The sequence below is a fragment of the Dasypus novemcinctus genome, chromosome 1 (assembly GCF_030445035.2).
Source record: "Dasypus novemcinctus isolate mDasNov1 chromosome 1, mDasNov1.1.hap2, whole genome shotgun sequence".
In the NCBI taxonomy this organism is placed as follows: Eukaryota; Metazoa; Chordata; class Mammalia; order Cingulata; family Dasypodidae; genus Dasypus; species Dasypus novemcinctus.
This window is the reverse complement of record NC_080673.1, coordinates 73,925,702-73,942,749: the sequence shown is the minus strand read 5'-3', so window position 1 is coordinate 73,942,749 and position 17,048 is coordinate 73,925,702. Positions and strand designations below refer to the sequence as shown.

The 17,048-nt window shown below is 35.6% G+C and overlaps 1 protein-coding gene across 1 annotated transcript in view; it reads left to right on the top strand.

Annotated features, from left to right (window-relative positions):
* The window catches only part of LOC131277892 (endogenous retrovirus group K member 6 Gag polyprotein-like), a 422,186-nt gene that overhangs the window by 205,600 nt on the left and 199,538 nt on the right, over positions 1 to 17,048 (top strand). Inside the window, exon 2 of the mRNA XM_058292986.1 lies at positions 12,535 to 12,634. The gene's annotated coding sequence lies outside the window, so the exon portion shown is untranslated. The remainder of the gene's footprint in view (positions 1 to 12,534; positions 12,635 to 17,048) is intronic.

Sequence of the window (17,048 nt, the reverse complement as noted above, 5' to 3'; positions counted from 1 at the left end):
ACTTCACTTAGGATAGGGGTGCTCTATAGTTCTTCTGAAATACCTACGCATTTTGTATTATTCCCTTAATGCCTGGAGAAATGTGATAAATGCCGTAATTGTTTTCCCACAAATCATATATTCTCATAGAGAAAACAAGTGCTTTATGGCCATGAGGCCTACCTTATTTGTTGTTTTGACTACCACCTGTGCCTAGTATAAGGAACTCAAATAGTAGGGTCCAATATAATAGGTTCAAAATACTGCAGTCTCATATCCAGTTTAAAAATATTGAATAACTAAATAATGAGAGAAAAATGAAATATCTATAATTCATAGTCCTTATTTTTTAAAAATTAGAAATATATTATATATACCTCAGACAGGATAATTAACAAAACCACCACAAGACTGAGTTTTGGATCTGGGTGACCAAGAGAATAATTTCACAATCTAAATTTTGAAAGCAAAGATGGAAAAAGAGCAAGGAAGGAAGGAGGGGGCAGTTAATTTAAGGTGAAATTGGGCAATACTAATGGAAAAAGAATTAGACAGAGACTTGGGTTTGAGAAAGATTTTTTGCCTTTTATTCAAGATTATAGTAATATTTGCCTGCATGATGATAATCAATACATTCCCCAAGTATTTATTATATGTCCAATAACCTAATGTGTGCTCTGCATATTTCAACTCATTTAATCCTTACAACCACAGGAGACTGAAAATATCATGATTCCTTTCTTTGAGATCATACAAATGAAGCTTAGAAATGGGTTATTTGCCAACATTTCATTGCTGGTAGGTAATGGAACCAGGACATGAACCCAGGTGGGCCTGGGTTCATGACTTGCTCATACTCTCCAAGGGTATTTGATGTCCTGGTATTGGATTTTGTCTCCTTGGCAGAAGATAAAGAGAATTAAGAGAAGAAGATGACACTTAGGGAATGGTACTGCTTGAGAGAAGGAAACGTTTTATTAATGAATAGTTTAGCTTACAAGTTAAGGAAATCCCAGTTAAATAGTTAAATAGAAGGATCATCTATGAAAGAAGTGGACATGATTGGAGAAAGAATGAGATGGCTCATCACATTGGGAAGTAGGCTCAGGAGCATCAGACTTCTTTCTCTGTCTCGTAGTCATGCTTCTCTCTGCATCTAATTTCAGTCTTTTCTCTTTCCGTAGATTGGATTTATGCATGTGGCAAGAATTCAGGTAGCCATAAGTTTCTGAATTTTATAGCTTGTAATTTCATCCAGCAGAGGGACACTGACATGACTCTGTGTCTCAAGTCCAAGAATTCAGGGCAAGGGTCTATTTTCCCAGACAAAGTCAAGTTCTTTATTAGTGAGGATACTTTTTGCTGCAAGACAGGAAAAATCCAAATAACCCCCATTGTATATTTTTATCACATAACATGGAGTCTGGAGGGAGGTAGTTCTGGAATTGGTTCAGTGCTAAATGTCAAGGGGCAGCATATCTGGGATATTTTTGGCATTCCATTCATGATAGAAAAATAAATCACAACCTCATGGCAACATCCCAAGCAGGAAGAAAGGAGGCAGAAAAGATAACTCTTTGTGCAACATCCTCCTTTTATCAGGATGCAAACTACTGCATTTAAGATTTAGTGGAATTTTGAGTATCTCTTTAAAAAACAGGAAAATATGAATGATATAAAATCAGGCACAGAGCACTGGCCGGAGTTATTGTGAACAGGGTTTGTTAGCCTCCTGGTAAATCAAGTTTCAATTATACTTCCTTTGTTTTCTCATTATTAGGAACTTAGTCTCATGGTCTCCTCTGGCTGTAAAGATCTTGGGAGAGCCCGTGTCTGAATCTTTCAACATCTAGTTGAAGAGTATTCTAGGGAAGAAGGGGAAAGGAATGACTGTTGGATAGGGACCAGTTTGTTTCCACAATGGTCTACTGTTGGAATATTATGTACAGCCAGTGTGATAGAATCATATTGTAATTTGGTCTAATGTAATGTAATGGTGTAATTTGGCTGATTTGGTGCTAGCCATTTGAATAGAGTAGGGGATAGTTTAAAGAAGAGGGTGCAGTGCTGGATAGACAATCCCAAATGTGTCCTTGGTGTATTGCATGGATGGCCATGACAGGTAACGGGAATTTCAGTGCCAGGAAGGGTTAGCAGTGTGCAATCTAGAAAAGGGACTAGGACTAGTGAGACAGGAAATTGCCTTCCATGTAGACAAGCTAATCCCTGAGCATTTCTCTTTCCTGACTCTCTTCCCCTGAAGATCCTGCATTTGAAAAGCTTCTGTCCCATCACTCTGCTTACCTAACTCACTGCCCTGCCTTTTTGTAAAATTGACTTCAAAATGCTTTTCCTCATTTCACTCCTGCCTCTTGTTGGCATCGTATATTTGTGTGTGTAGAATATTATTTTCACATTTTTCCACTTTTAAACATTAAGTGATACAGGCATAGCCTATGTCTCTTTAGCTTTTTTTCATGTTATAATATTCTGGAAGGTATTTAGAAAGTGCTTAAATGAAAATATGAGAAATAATATTGATCTTCTGGAATGTGAGCATAAGAAAAATGAATTGCACACTGATATTCTTATTTATAAGTATTTTGTTTTTAAAATTCATAATTTTTTTTTGCCTGTCTTTTTTTGTCTGTCTGTAGGTGGACTACATTTATTTATTCTACATGTCAAGAAGATCAGCTCCTCTGAAATGCCAAATTTTCACATTTCATTTTGTTGTGATATAAATATATATAAAAGTATAAAATATCCACTTCTTTTTGGATTCTCACACAAGCTGGATCTTTTTATTGATAACTCATAGTCAACATTATGCACATACTTTATTGTTCTATGCTATATGACAATGTTCTGGAACACATATGGTAATGCCCCAGACAATCATGCAGCTGAATCATTGCTCCCATCTCTTGCTGGGAGTTGGCCAGCTGTGCTTCTGGCCCTTGCCAGCATATTCTTCTACACCTGAACCCTCTATATAATGTGCTGTTTCTAATCCATCATGGACTGGGAATCCAAATAACATAGCTTGTTAGTCTCGATCTTAATATAAGATAAATTTTCCCCAAATGAGGCTTTCTGGTCTCCAAGTGAGTTTTTTGGGGATCTCTCCTTGGAATTCGGTGTTATAAATTTTAGTGTGTGGATGGCCAGAGTAAATTTTTTCTTTGCTTCTGGATGCTCAAATAGATCCAGCTGACTAATAATAATGGACACTGTCCAGCAATGCTCTTTTGGGATTGTTTTTCCCTTTACATTGTTTCCCGTTTTTCTGAGTTACTTTTTAATATTATATGCTCACTTTGTTTCACATTAGGATATTGATGGGGTAATATTAACTGGAGAAAAAATTCTTTAGTTCTAAAGCCCTATTTTGGGGGGTTACCTTGGCCAAACATTAGATCATGTTTAGCATATTTCAGGCTAGTTGAATTGGTGTTGCCAGTGACTGAGAAGTACCATGTGACAAACTGAGAGAAAAGCAAACTATTAGAAAAACCTGACCCTGGTAAGAGGTAACGTTTTAAATTTATTTAGTCACAGGAGAAAAGCCAGAGTTTCCGAGAAAGTCACATTATTTATGAACCAGGCTGCAGTGTGTCTTTGAATCTTGCAATGATGTTTAAGTAAAAATTTCAACACTAGGAATCCTGAGGTCAGAAGCAATAAGGTAGTTGGACATTAGTTATTTGACTTAGAGAAACAGGTTTTAAGCTGACCCCCTTTCTCTCAGCCCTTCCTCCTAACAAGCCTACTCTTCTTTTCAAAAGTGTAATGCATAAACTCTTTTACTAAGAGAAAGTAAATTGTGAGGAGTGTAAAATACATATAAAAGTTGCAGGAACTAAGTGTAAATAGCCACAGCCTTTAAAAACAACACAGGTTTGAGAAAATGAATGCCTCAATAAGTAATTTGAGAACTCAATTGACTCTAACTGCAGATGGGCTTTTAAACAAGTGTGTGGGTTTCCTGATGCTTCTCAACTCCCAAGTGGATACTAAAAAAAGAGGCTCTTTCTTAATTTCCTGTTCTTGTGCCTCACTAAAATCATTCTGTTGCTCTTCCCCATACCCCCGCTTCCTTACTTTTTTCACCTTTGTGTTTTTGTGTGTGGGGGTGTTACCACACCACCATTCCTGGTCACGAAGAATGCAAGAACGTCCTGAGGATGGGACTGTGACCCAGCTAGGCTGCATGTGAAATGAGTGATGGGAAAAGAGAGAGAGAGAGACCAGTGGTGCAGGGTTTATGAGTTGTACAGTTATTTCTAACTTTGAATTCTTTCCAAATCTCATACATTCACAGACAGCCTCGCCAAAGCCCGCAGCTGTCATGCATTTTCAACAGATTCCACAGGGCCTAGATGAGGTTTGAAGGCATTCCTTTGCTCTTACACATTGGCTAAAAGGAATTACCGTAACATCTGATATTGTGGAAGTGGGATGTTTGCCATCGTGACCTTGCCCAAAGCAGTTCATCAATAGGGATCCAAGAATGTATTATCTCTTGTGGCCTCTAAAGGTCTCCGGGGCCCCTCAGTGGCGTTCTGATAAAACTCCAGCACCCAATGTGCTCTGCTTTTGGAGAAGCTTTGCTGCTTTGTAGGGATACAGTGGGCCGACACATGTTCCCATTGCTTTTTGGATGTTTGTCACAGGAAAGGCATGTTACACTGGAGAAATTCCCAGCTGTCAGTAATGTGTTGATACACCACAGCCAATCATCAGAGGATGAGCCAAATAAACAGGATATTCACAATGTGTGTGATTGCATGAGTGTGTAACCAAACTTCTGCCCATTTTGCAGCCTCATGATGGGATTGACATACACTGCTTAATCTGTATGTGTCTGTCTGTTTAGGGCAGAAACACATTAACACCATGGAAACAATGTGTAAGAAAGCCCTTTCTTGGGCTATATAGGCTGTTGATAGATGGCTCATTGTCTGGTATAAATAGCAAATGCATGTTTCTTAAATGTTACCAGCTTACTTTTGGGAATTGCCTTTAAGTCATCCAAACACAGATGAGAGGGGCTGATCAGTGGCTATTGTGAGTTGATAAGAGAGAGTGAGTCTATAGGAATATTTTTACATACCGGTGGAGTCATCTTCATTCTTTCTTTTTGTAAGACAGTCATTAGTTGAGGTATTTATATAAAAATGTTCAGAAATAAGTCAAAGTTATGTCATTGCCCTTTCTGTTTGGAGATCCTGCTACTGTTAATTATTAGCGTCTAACTATATTCTGGAGGCATATTCTGGAACGGGGAGTAGTGATTCCCTCAACATTCATATGGATAGTGGGTTCTTTGAAAAATATTATTGGGTATCCTGTTGAATGTTATACCTCTTACTCCTTTAGGTATTCGAATTCCCTTTGTTCAAGTTGGTACATACATTCATGATAATAACAGTAGATAACACTTCTGTGCATTTATTACGTGCCAATATTGTGCTAAGTCTTTCACATGCATTACCCCTTAAATTCTAAAATAAAACCCATATAAGATTTATTCTATTATTATCCTTATTTTGAAGATAAGGAATATAGGGTTCATAGAAGTAGGTAAGCTTGCCTAAGAAGGTGGAGCTTTTAAGGGATAGAGCGAGTTTGAACCCAGGTCTATTTGAGTACAGAATCCATGCCCTTAATCTCTTCACTTATTATCCTTGGGGGACCCTGTTTGCTTTATGTGAAATCTGATTGTTTGACAGTTTTTGGTGCGAATTTCTATGTTCCACCAAAATGTGATTCATTGTATCTTCTCAAACAGGGTTGATGTGTGAAGATGATTTGGGTATTATAGACTCCATCCATTGAGAGCACTTGTTTACCTTAGAGCAGTTGAAGGTTGAGGAACGTGACATGGAGTCTTGATAAGAATTTTCTTTGTTGTCCAGTTTGGGTCTTTTAATTATTGTTGTTACATGCTGCCTTTGAAACTTGTTGCCCAAGTTGCACTGATTTAGGCCCAAATCATGTATACTGAGATGCCAACCTCTAAACATGTTGACAGTCTTTTAATACTTTTCATGTGAGGGACACAGTGGAAAAAAGAAAGAGTTGTAAATGCACATAATATGCATGCTTTGTTTGGTTTATGAAATCAGTAAAGACCTATACTATAATATCATCTGGTGGGAGGCAGAGTCTTATAGAAGTTAGGATACAGTCTCTGGGGTTCTATCAGTTACTATTGTTGTGACTTTAGGAAATTTACATAATGTATCCATAGCCATTTTTTCATATCCGTGCAATATGCATAAAGAAATAATAATGAAAACAAACAAAATAATAATAATCCATATAAAATGTGAGACCCTGAATAAATATTCAATAGAAGCCACTGAAAGTGCCTTTCAGCAGACCACACCACTTCTCCTTGCATCATCATCATCATCATCATCATTATTATTTTAGTTTTTCAATTATACAAGTTGCGGGTTTAAAGAAAAATTGTGCAAAAATACAGTGTTCCCACATTCCTCCCCTACTGGGGATACTTTGCATTAGTGTGGTGCCTTTTTTACAATTGATATAAGATTATTAAAATTGCCTTTATCTCAATCAGATATACTTAATTTACTGTACTAGTTTAATGTCTTCTCCCTAAACTCGAATGTAAGCTCCAAGAAGCCAGCTATATTTTGCCTCTGCTGTATCCTCATTGCCCAGAATAGTACTTTAACCAAGATCGGTCCTCACAAATATTTGTTTAATAAATGAATCTTAGCTATTATTACTATTACTACCATCTGTTTCCGACTTAGATATCATGTTTTAAAAACTCTAAAACTACTGTTTTGGCTTGAATAGTTACTTAAAAGCTTGAGAAAAACTTGACTTGGGATCATAGAATTTTCAAGCTTAAAATATGTCAGAACATTTTGAGTTTAACCCCTTTGGTGTATAAATTAAGAGAACATAAAATACCCTGAGCTCTGTCAAGGTTAAGTGATGTTTCCTGGGTCAAGAGTTACCTAGTGGTGGGTAAGTACTGAGATCAAAGTCTTGCACCCTCAGTCCAGGGCTCTTTCTACTGCGGCCACTGAGTTTGGATTCAGGTACCAACAACACTCCCCACCCGTTAGTGGACGATGCCTCAATCCAGGTGGAAACACCAGACCTATTTCATCACTGTATTCATTTCCATCTTCTCATCACCTCTGGCTTATTGGTCATCGACATTTTCCTTATTTTTCACAGTAAGAGAATTTCTTTTTAGATGATTATATGTGGTCTTGTCAAATCCACATACAGACTGTGTTTGGAGAGCTGGCTGAGAAATGCAAGATGCTGGGAGTCAGGGAGAGCTACTTCTCTCCAGTTGCTCAGTGAAAAGTACTGCCCCTTTATCAGTCTTCCTTGGAGTGCTTCACTTGGGATCTGTAGGACCATTCATCTGGGGAGAAAGTTAGAATAAATAAAGTTTTATGAAAGTTATTACTCTTCTGGCTCCAAAGCTGTCTAGGCAAAAAAAAGTGAACGAATTCATTTAAGAAAAAAACTATTAAGTGATTACAATATGGTAAACTGTGTGTGTATGGGAGTGGGGTTAGAGTTTGCAAATATTATGTCATATTCCTTTCTCCCAAGGAGTTTATGATCCAGGAAAATTGCAAATTATTCAAAATGAGTTCTAATAATACATAATGTAACAGTGAGAACAGAGAGAGAGAAGAAAAAGTATAATTTTAAAGGCATTGAGAGGGGAGCTATCATGTCAAAGTGGTGAATTGGTATGTTTTATAGAGGAGGTAGCATCTTAACTGGACTTTGATAGATCACTAGTATTCAATTACATGCACCTTAGATAAAACATATTTAAAGTTTATTAGGTAGAATCTGTTTCACTTAATGATATTTTCTATTATATTTTCACTGAAATGCAATATGCCATATAATAGGAAAATATATGCCACATAATGTAACAACTCTCTTTACTTATTTATCAAAGGAGAATTTAATTAGCAGTATCATTTTGTATTTATTCACAGCCATAATTATAAACATTTAACATGAGTTTAAAAAGTATTTGGGAATATATATGTGTTCAAGTAAAATAATACTATATTATTAAAAAAGTAATATTTGTATCTTATACACACACATACAATATTTAGTCTGTATACATGGCTAAGAATTAAACAATATATTTTTTTGACATTTCTGATTTGACTTCCATAACTGGTTACGGTCAAACCACAAAAGGTTTCCAACCCAAATTCCATAACTAATTTAGTGTGATGTTTCTAAGAAACCCATGAGCTAAACCTAAGTTTGTGATACCAAAAGTCCAGGAAAGCATTAAAAATTGCCTTCACAGACTTTTTTGCCCCCGTTGTGGATACTTTCTACCTTAAATAATTTGTTGCTTTTATTTTAATAGTTGATCTGTTTCCTGAATCTTGTTTTCAAAAGTAAATGTATTGTGGGCTAAATACATATTTTTGGTTTTCTAACTACATGATACCTAGAAGATTGAAAGTTTTGATTAGTCATATTAATGTCAACCATGCATCACATTTTCCATTTATCACCCCCCAAATAAATAAATAAGTTGAAATTACAGGGGAACAATAAGGAGTATATATTATTTGCATGAGTTCAGTGCTGTTAATTTTCCAATCTTCTCACACCATTTAGACTTTTCCCTGTCCCTGCTCAGGTGGAAAGTCATTGCTGCAGTGATTCCTTGCTCTGATATCCATCCTGTTTGCTGGTGGTTTTCTGATATGGGGCTCCAGTTTCTATTTGTTCTTTCTACCCAAACTGCCACCCAAACTCTCTCCTAAGGCTTTGTTTGCAGCCTGAGTCTTTTGTTTTTCACTCAGAAGGAAGTTGCTGAAAAACATGTTGTTCTCATTTGCTAGGCTGCCAATGCAAAAATATCAGATGTGGGTTGGCTTTTATAATGGGAATTTATTAGGCTTAGGCTGTGAAAATGTCCAAATTGAGGCATGATCAGAGATGTTGTCTCATCAATGGTTGGCTGCTGGTAGATCTTTGACTCATGTTGGGTGGCAAGGCAAAATAGTGGCTGGTCTCTGCTTTCTCCCTGAGCTCAGCTGTGCACCATCAAGCACATGGCTCATCTCTTCCTGGGCTATGTCTCTTTACTTTCAGCTGCTCTTCTGATTCCAGCCTCCAGCCTCAACCCTAGCCTTGTGGGGTTTCTTTGTCTTTCTGTGGCTGTAGGTGATTTTGGAGTCCTCCCTCACAAGGCAAGTTAAAAGCTTACAGTTCTCTCTCTTTGCATTTCTCTGCTTCCAGGCCCCAGTTTATATAGGACTCCAGTAAAAGAATTAGTAAAAGGACTGTACCCTGGGTCCTGCAATCTAACCAAAGATCCTTAACTGAAGAGATCAAATCAAAAGTGATCTAATCAAAATGGCCCCTTAACTGAATCTAACCAAAGGGCCCACATAAAATAAGTTACATGAACAGAAATGGGTTACCTTAAGAACATAATTTTCTAGGGTCCACAAAAGACTCAAACCAGCACACATGTGGACTGAACATTTTAAGTAGCACACTTACTGTGGCTTTTTCTATGAAAACATTTCTATGCTCGTCTAAACAACGAGGTAAAGGCAAAATAAAAAACATGGCTCAAATAGAGACAATGCAGAAAACATCTTGCAACTTTAACAGAGCATCAGAACAATTTGGGGCCACATCTTCTCATGTGAACTGAATGACAACAGCTTACTGAAAGACTGCATACTGTGTTTTGCTGTAATTAGTTTTTATACCAGTACTAGGTCTTAGAAGAGATTAACCACTATTTTTTTTGCAAAGCAGTCAATCAAATTTTTGAAAAGCTCTTGAGACATGTTTTCTGAGGTTATGAGAAAAATGAACATAGCAAGAAGAATGATTTGTGATCAAACGTTTATTGAGATGCTACAATGTGAAGGACCTTGCGTGATTTATTTAAAGAGAAAATATTTATACAAGATACAGTTCCTGCCCTGGGGACCGTGTGTACCATTGCTGGGGACCGTGTGTACCATTGCTGGGGACCAGTGTGGGTTCTTCTGTGGCTGAGGAAATCAAGGGTATAGTCCAAATTTAGAGGATTTTGGTTGCTGATAGAATATTAAAACTGAAAGGACTTTCAGAAATCATCTACTTCTCCCATTTTATTTTATTAATATGATAACTGTAATTGTGATTTATCTAAGATCACCCAGAAATTAGGCAAGAAAGTCAGATATGAGCATACTCAACTTCCTTCTATATAGTCATTTTTTTCATGATATGACATGCATATTTATATTAACTAATTTATATTAATTAATACAACTAATTTTGTTTTTATTAGTTTAATGCTTTTTTATTGTTTTGACTCTAATGTGCTTTTTGTGTTTTTCTGTCTGTTGTATATTATCAACTTATAAGAGATAGGGCAAGAACAAAATTTATTTTATGTTTTACTTTTTCATTTCCTATTAGTACTAATTTAGAATTTAAAAATGAACAATAGATGTTAATTGCACAAAACTAGAAAATATAGATAAGGAATAGAGAAAATTACATTCATTTATAATCCCAGTCCCAAGATAGAACTGCTAATATTTTTGCGTGTATCTTTTCATACTATTTTCTATGCATATGAGTTAATTTATTTCTTTGCAATAAAAATGGGATCACATTTATAATACTTATTTATACTTCACTTTTTCATGCAACTATCATGTGAATAAATATTTTTATAATATTCCTTTCATTAAGGCTGTACATGGTATGTAATATCCATGTTACTTTTTAGACATTTAATGTATATTCAGTGGTTAGTTATTTTGTTTGAGGACACTTTTTCTCTGATGTAAATTATTGTGCAATGAAGATGTACGTATTGAAATCTTCAAATTTAATATTTCTTTACATTTCTAGAAGGAAAGTTCCAGGGTCAAAGGATATGCACTTATGCAAGACTTTTGATACACAGTTGGTTCATCACCAATACTTATTTTCCGTGCCCAAATTCAAAATGGAGTTCAAAATTTGTCATCCATATCCAGTGATGCAGAGCTGTAAAATCTGGCAAGAGTAAATAGTCAATAAAAAAAATTCTCCAGTCAGAAATATAGTCAAAATGGCTTAGCATTCACCCAGCAGTGCTCTCATTTTCTGATATGTATTAAATAGGCAGCATGGGTCAGACTCATAGACGATGATCGTTTGAGATAGACTCTTCTCACTTCCATCCTTCAAAGGCCTGAAAATGATGGCAGTGACAACAGGAGGCAGCTTTTGTCATATCTTCATAGGTCCTCATCCAAGATCTTTGACTCATATTTGATAAATCTGAATGTAAAATGGTAATGGTTCTATAACTGCTTGGAAGTCTTCAGATGTTAATTCAAGGGCAAATGTATATATCTCCTAGAGGACATTATGAGTCTCATACTTCTTGTTAAGATTTTATTCCTCTGTGTACTTGCTTATAAATATGATCATAAATAATAGTTACACCCACTGTTTCTTAACTTGGCTTACTAAAAGTTATTAGATGTATCTAATGAAAATATTAAATTTTGTGAGGCTTGCATGCATCTTTTAAAAGTAAGAATATTCATTGTAATATAAAAATATTTTCAAAGAGAAAAATGCACATGCATTTTTTTTTTTTTTTTGCAATTTCAACCGCTGACATTTTGGTGCCCTCTATAGTACATGCATGCTCTTTGGTTTTCTTGAATAAAAATAAGTGTAGCTAATTTTAAGCATGGTGTTTTGAGTATAGAAATTAAACCCTATCTGTGTTTCTGAAGCAGTCTGAAAATTTAAGGGAATCATTGCATTTGATTGTTTTTACTGTTTGTAATTTGAATTGTTCATGTAACAAATCATAAAATATCACCAAATGCAAGATTTTTTACAGCTAAGTATTTCATTATCTAAGTAAATGTTTATATAAATCCAGATTATATTACAACTAAAATCATAATATTTTTAATACATATTCATGCAATTATTTTACCATTTTTATCAAATACCTGAAGTGTGTTAGCTCATTCTTTGGAAAGGAAAACTGTCAGTTTTCATTTTTAGTTTTTTGTTTACACGTTGAGTTCATTCTGATTGCTGGATTATAGCTATAGGAAAATGTATTAGAATTTTTATTACTGTTTTGTGTGATGTGGATTGGTCCTTTATAAATATACTCATTATATACTTCTCATATTAGTAAATATTATTATGCCAGATGAATTTAGTCTACTTCAAAAACAAAGAATGGAATATTGAAGTACTCTAATACAGGACAGGTACAATTAAATGGAATGAAGAGAAGTGAGGGGAATGAAAAAGTTTATAGCAAGGATAGCTTCTGCTCAGGGGAGTCTCAAGTGGTGATTTGAGAGTTCTGTGTAATCCCAGGTGGAATGAGAGCCCTGCCTGGCGAGTGCTTGCTCAAGCTCAGAGCAGTGTTCCACTTGACCTGCTACTTTCTGTCAACCTCCATGTTTTCTGTGGATAATGTCTTTCCTCTGCTTCCTCATTTTCCTTCTCTCCTTCAAATTACAGTTTAGAACCTGCGTCTTCCAGGACAGTATCCCTAATTAACATCCAAGGACCTCCAAATCACCAAGAAAATTCTGAATCCTTTTGGCCACTCATCACTTTTGTAAGTATTCCTGCTCTGATTTTTATAGATGGGATGTGTTGCTCTGCCCCTCCCCTATTAAACACTAATCATACAGCTAGGACCATGTCTAATTTGACTGTGTTCTCTGAAGCACTAAATAAAATAGTTTAGTATCTGAGCATTTCTAATTAAATGCAACTCCTGAGAGCAATTTTACAAACATCTTAACCAGAAGTTATTAATTGAATTAAAAGGAGGGAAAGTGAAGGAGAGATAAGTCTGAGCACAAGATAGCTATTGAAGGTCTACTACATGCCAGTCATTAAGGTACACTTATTTTTATATAAGCATTATCTCAAATAACCCTCACCAGATCCAAAACAGCAGATATTGTTAAACCCATTTTACAGATGAGGAAATGGAGAGATTTCCTCTGAAGAGGCTCAGAGAGGTCAGATACTTCATCTGACACATAATTAGTAAGTAGAAACACTTGGACAAGAACCCAAGAAATTGTCGATGGGAAAAAATTTGTTCTTAGCTAATTCTAACCTATCCATTTTTCTCTTGGGTTGTTCTAGTGAAGTGAAGACATGCTTTAATCACCCTCCCTTTTTAATTTTAAACTTTCCAAGCTCTGGTGCTTAAGATTGTTATTTCAGTAATTGATCCAACTCTATGGATTAAGAATTTTAGGGTAGATCATCCCCCGGTAGGTTCATTACTCCTCAGATCTATAGACATAAGACTGTCATGTTTTTATCTGGTGAGGATTCTAGTGATCAATTTGTTCTGCAAGGTTATTACAAGACTTTTCTGGTTCTCCACAAAACTATCTAATTAAAAACTTTTGTAAAGATAAGAACTTTTGTAAAGACAAAAACTTTTGTAAAGACTAAGATTTTTCATCTCAGTGTAGGGCTGAAAATATCATTTTATTACTATTTATTATTATTATTATTGTTATTATTATTTTGGCTCTGTAAGCATGGCAGCTAACACAGTTTCTTGGTAATTTTATATGAGGTAATAGTGACCATAATAAATTATATTATTTTTCTTTTAATTTGAGTCACATTTGTCATCAAATGAAATCCAGCTAATATAGTCAATTCCAGTCATGTAATACCCCAATTGTAATAACTTACAATTTTACACATAACTTTCTACCAGCACGGTATAGAATGGAATATTCAAATATTTATGAAATGTAGCTCATAGAGAAGGATGTTGATGTCTGCAGGAAGATGTCATCAGAGAACAGAACAAAGTAACCGAAACAATAATTTCCCACCAAATGCAAACATCCTTGACTTAAAAGAAAGGTTTGGTTCATAATGTTATAAACATTTCCTTCCCTGGAGCAGTATTGATAATTAATGCCACATACTCATAGTGAGAAATACATATGAGTTCAGTCATAAATGTTCTCATGCACTTTAAATGTCAATAAAATGAACAGCCTTTATTATTTCAGAATGATAACTTGTTCCCAGACACTGCTCCTTTGCAGGGGATGATGACTGGCTTGGCACATAATGAAGTGTTACGGGAACATGCCTTAAGCATTTGTAAGACACACCCTTAGCTCTGAATCAATGCAGCAAGGACAACATATAAGGACACGGTGAATATGCTTGAGGAAATCCAACCCCTGCCCTTGCTTCTACTTACACGCTCATAAATCAGTCTATGTGAATATCTAAAGCTTAGTTAGAAAGATTTTTTAATAAAGGACAATGCTCCTCTTTCTTTGGCCTGCAGGGCCAAGTGCTCTGCTCATGATCACCCCTAGACACAGGTTTTGCTTGTTCTTTAGAAAGTCTCTGAGGGTTTGACTTCTGTGGACAATTTTGCTCTACATTAAGAGAGAAAGACTTGTATGCCTTTTTACTTCTTGCCACATTAAGAATATGCAGCGAAGGAGCATGGGTAATGGATGAGAGCAGTTAGTTAGTTCATGTGGCAGGAAGAATGCTTAATTGCATAAAAAATTAAAAATCAGATTTCTGGTTTCAGCTCTGACATGCTAGGTCTTAAATGTCACTAAAAGCCAAATTTTAACTTTTCCAGGCCCAAAACTTTCCTTTAATCCATCAGAAAACACAGATGTAGGACAGACTCCCACCTCAAGTTTTGGAGAGACAGGTGAATCCAGAGAGCCACAATTGTGGTCTGCTTGTTTGGAGCAGATGTCACTGGAGCTATAACCTGGAAGGAACACTTTAGTGGTAATTTTGACGAATTGCTGGAGGCAGAGGATGGACTCTCATGAGAATGAGAAACTTGTGGTGGCCACAGTCTTGGGTGGGTCCAAACTTGTATGAGGTTTACCTCCAGGAGCTCCAGCAAGTTCTCACAGTGAAGATCCAAGAAACACCCCTCTTGGCTCTGGCAGAGATAGGGAAGGAGTAATCACTGTGAAATATGCCTAGAGTGTTCTTCATAACAAAAGCATACTCTCCAGGAGAAAAGACTTTACCAGAACTTTATCCTAGCTAGAGTAAGGGCATTTTCAGTTTAGCTATCACTAGCCTTCCTGTCTTGCTTAAGTGGGATGAGAGGAGGGAGAGCTTTACTGCTCTAGAGACATTTGTGACAATCACAACCTAAAGACACAGACCCACTAAAAACTGAGACTTAATCATGAGATTACAGAATATGTCCCTTCCTCCACACCTTATCACCACACCAACAGGGTTCCAGTATAACAACACTGGATCACAGCTGAAAGAGCCACATGATTCAGACTCTCTTTGAAGAGGAATGCTAAGGGAAACCACAGTCAAGAGGACTAGAATTTGAATCCCCTGTCACCAACCATTATAGCAAATATTAAACTCGCCCTTGCTCCTAGCCCGATAATATAAATGTCTATACTAAAGTCCTCTTTAACTCAGTTTTTATTACTCAGTACAATATGTCAGGCTTGCAACAAAAAATTACAAGTCATCCCAAAAGATCGAGAAAAAAACACTGAAGAGACAAAGTGTACATCAGAATAAACTCAGATATGATACAGATATTTGAATTATGAAACAGAGAATTTAAATACAATGATTAATATGTTAAGTGCCCTAATGGAAAAAATATATAAGATGTAAGAATAGATGGATAATGCAAGAAGAAATGTGGAAACTATAAGAATGAATCAAAAGTAAATGCTAGAAATGAACGACAGAAATGAAGAATACTTTTGATGAGCATATCTGAGGGAAGAATTAGTGAATTTGAAGAGGTCAGTAGAAACATATTAAACTAAAAGGCAAAGAAAAACAAAGGGTTAAAAAAATAGAAAAGAATACCCAAGAAATGTGTGACAATTTCAAAAGGTGTGACACATGCATAATTGGAAGACCAGAAGAAGAAACAGCAGAGTAGGATAAATATTTGAAATAATGGCCAAGTCTTTTCCAAAATTAATTACAGACACCTAGCCACAGATCCAGGAATCTCAGAGAACACCAAGAAGTAACATTAAATAAATGTTTAAAGAGATGATGCCTAGGATATATTATATTCAACAGAAAACCAAAGACAAAGAGAAAATTTTGAAAGAAGCTAGAGAAAAAACACAACTTACCAGTAGAGCACAGGTTAAGAATCACAACATTCTTCTCATTAGCAACCATACAAGCAAGATGAGAATGAAAGGAAATATTTAAAGTGTTGAAAGGGGGGAAAAAAAAGCACCAACTAGAATTCTATATCCAGTCAAATTATTCTTCCAAAGTGAAGGAGAAGTAAAACCTTTCTAAGGCAAATATAAACGGAAGTACTTTATGGTTAGAAGACATGCCCTACAAAAATGCTAAAAGTTCCTCAAGGAGAAAGAAAATTTACTTATGTAAATTAGTATTTACATAAAGAAAGGAAGCATGTCAGAGAAGGAATAAATGAAGGTGAAAGAAAATCTTTTATTTTTCTTGTCCTTAATTGAACTAAAAAGCAACTGTTTATTGCTATGTATGGCAAAGGAAGCATAGAGAGATTGAGAGATGATGAGTTTTGTTTGTTTTTTGTTTATTATTATTATTAGAATAATGAAAGTGCTCTAAGAATGATTGAAGACACAAATGCACAAGTATGTGATTATACTGAATACCATTGATTATACACTTTGGATGGATTTATGCCTTATTAATATGTATCAATAAAATTGATTTGTTAAGGAAAAAGATATCTGTTTAAAGTAATGCCAGTAACAATGTATTGGGTGTTTATAGTATATGGTAGGTGAAATGAATGATGGCAATGTCATAAAGGATGGGAGGGAGGAATTGGGAATATTCTATTATTAACACTATGGTGCTGTTTGAAGGTGGATTTAGATTAGTTAGAAGTGTATATTTGAAATTCCAAGGTAACTACATTTTTAAAAAAAGAAGTATAATTGATATGGCAAGAAATAAAATGAAATTATATAAAATGTTTAATTAAAACAAGAGAAGGT